A 3,072-nucleotide genomic window follows, 5' to 3' on the forward strand; every position below is an offset into this window, starting at 1 on the left:
GATGGCAGCGCTGAACAGAAACTAACCTTTATCTATATTTAAAGATGAGTCTGCTAAACTTTTCATGAGTAAAATAAAGTATTCACCAACTGCTTTTTTTGTTATTTAAGCTAAATTCTATAAAACATAAGCAGGCCATCATCTCTCAGGCGATCACAATACAGCAAAAAAAAGAAAGAAAGAAATTGCAGCTTTCTCACAAAATGCGCCTCAGGATAGTGCGGCGAGTCGTCATTTGTGCTTCCAGCTGTATGATTTTCACTCAGATCCGTAGAAAACAGAAAGAGATTCAATGCTATTTTCTGGGGAGTTAGTGTGTGTGCCTCGTGGTTACAAACTAACCACAGTCAGGGAAAAACGGAGGAGTTCTCAAAGTCACCTTCTCTTTCATTGCCAGTGGAGTAGCTTCAGGCTCTTCACTGATCTGACACCAGGAATTACAGAGTTTGATTCTCTGGTTGGAGCTTTCTTGAAGTTCATGCATCTGTAAACCCAGAAAAAAAACACAGAAAAGAACAGTTTTTGGTTTTCGTCAGTGTCTGTTTGTGGCACAAAGGAGTCATGGCCTTTTTCAGTCACTTTGAAAAAGTGATATATTTTATTTAATAGCATTAATATTCCATCTGGGATTTAAGTCATTGGAAAGTTCAAGGACAATAATGCAGCTTGAGGATGCTGGGAATTATTAATCCTATTTCTCAGATCAATACCCGACTCACTATATACTCTCTACAGTCTAGTAGTTTGTATTTGTGAGCAATGTAAAAGCCAGGGAATATTTTTTTTATTACAGTTACCATTACAGTTGTCTTAAATGGTCATTTTTGACTTTTAAAGAAAGCACTTTTCTTCAAAAATATGTAGTTAGTATAACAAAATACAATTTGAATGAAGTTACAGAGCAAAGAGATGCCAGGTCTGTTTGCTGCCTCGGGCACTTTCCTTAAATACACGCATAGCAATAAATGGGTAAACTGATAATATACAAATTAATTGAGTTCCTTTTAAAAATCTAATTCACATTTATACAAAAACATGTACCTAGTTATAAGTGTGTCATAGTCATTTTCTTTTTCCTGCACAGGTATGAGACATAAGCTGCTCATGGTTTTGCTTTATTAAAAAGCCTGCTCTTTCACATTAGTGCATTTATGACTTCATAAGTTAGACTCTAATGTGAGACAATGAAGGATTTTTAAGTTATTGAGTTAATAAAAGTAAATCAAACCGCTTTGCCTTAAAAGATGTTGTAATATTTAACTCCGAATTTTTAGGTGATGGAGTTAAGTGGCAAGGGGAAAAAATGTTCTATATAAATTCAAGTCAGAAGCATCATTTAATATTAATCTACTGCACGGTGGTTTTAAAGGGATAATGAAAATGGTGCAGGTGAAGAAAAGTTGAGATTTTTACTGTCTCTGAAAGCCTGTGGGCAAGTCACATTTATGAGATATATCCCAACTTTGGAAACACCTGAGAAAGTGTAGTGGAGGGAAATAGCCCACCAGAAGTCCACAGGAGTAATCAATAGTGACTGTGTGAGTGTGTGTGTGTGTGTGTGTGTGTGTGTGTGTGTGTGTGTGTGTGTGTGTGTGTGTGTGTGTGTGTGTGTGTGTGTGTGTGTGTGTGTGTGTGTGTGTGTGTGTGTGTGTGTGTGTGTGTGTGTGTGTGTGTGTGTGTGAGAGACAGAGTGTGTACTGTACTGAGCTCATCAGAAAAGTTTGTGTGGTTGATTTGGTGGAAGGGCCAATTGGCAAGTCCACACTGGGCTCGCAGCCAGCTACTGGGCTTGAGGTGAGGAGAAGGAATGGCCTCACTCCATCACCAGCTGTGTGTGCGTGCGTGCGTGCGTGCGTGCGTGCATGCGTGCGTGCGTGCGTGCGTGCATGTGTGCGTGCATGTGTGTGTGTGTGTGTAAATAGCCTCAGTCCATCAGAGCAGCTATTCACCAGTGACTGAGAGCGTCAGGTCTGTTCCGCTCACTCCATCACTCTCTCTCTCTCTCTCTCTCTCTCTCTGTGTGTTTGTGTGTGTGTGTGTGTGTTTATTGCAAGCAATACATGAGTCATAGATATTGATGGGTCCGGGTGCTCAGTCTAATCTCTGCTGCAACACAAAGTACTCCGGTATCCACAGGAGAAATAAAACACACAATCTTCTTCCACACACACTGTACACACACACACACACAGTGGAAAGTTCCAGATTTAATCTTTTGTGTTTTCATGCAGCCATAAAAATCATTGAAATGATTATATTGGGAACACATCTAATAACCAAACTAATCTGTGAAATTTACATCATTAAATTCAGTACTAACTTCTCTCTCTCACACACACACACACACACACATACACACACACCCCATATGAAGGCGGAAAAACAATTACAAGCAGACAGGTTGATTTTGATTTTAATTGGAGCCCTTGCTGTGAGCTCCACCTGTTATCGTCGACAGCCAACAAACACAATCGCGGAGTTGTCAGTCCTGCGAAACTCCTACTCTCCGTTTAATCGAAATTCCCGAGACCTAATCATCAGTTCCTCCTTCTTCGTGTTCTCTTCATAAAATGGTTGAACAGTTTTATTGCCAAGTGTTGATTGGCAGTATTTAGTAAAAATGCAATTTGTTATGGATATGATTTCTGCAGAAGTAACTCCTGATGCTTTAAAGAAATGTATATATATATTTTTTTCTCTCAGCACCAGCAAGATTTTCACTTTTGGTTTCAGTACAGTGTCTTACAGCATCTGCCTCTTTCTTCTCTCACATTCCCCAGTCTCTGACACTTCTATCATTATTTTACTGTATTTGAGTTTTCATGAACTCCAGAAATATTGTTTGGATAGTTTTATTCCCTGAAAACCTCAGAAAAAGGTCCATTATTGGAGGGTTACTGGCAGCAATTGAAAATACTACTGATAAGACAAGGACCTTGCTTAATGGGGGCGGCCATACCAAACAAACAAACAAACAAACAAACCGGACACTGGAATTGTAAGGTCTGATGTGTTGTGTTCAGTAGTTTTCACTTTACTTTATGTCAGTTAAAGTTAGTTAGCATCTAATAA

Source organism: Microchirus variegatus (assembly GCF_963457635.1).
Source record: "Microchirus variegatus genome assembly, chromosome: 3".
In the NCBI taxonomy this organism is placed as follows: Eukaryota; Metazoa; Chordata; class Actinopteri; order Pleuronectiformes; family Soleidae; genus Microchirus; species Microchirus variegatus.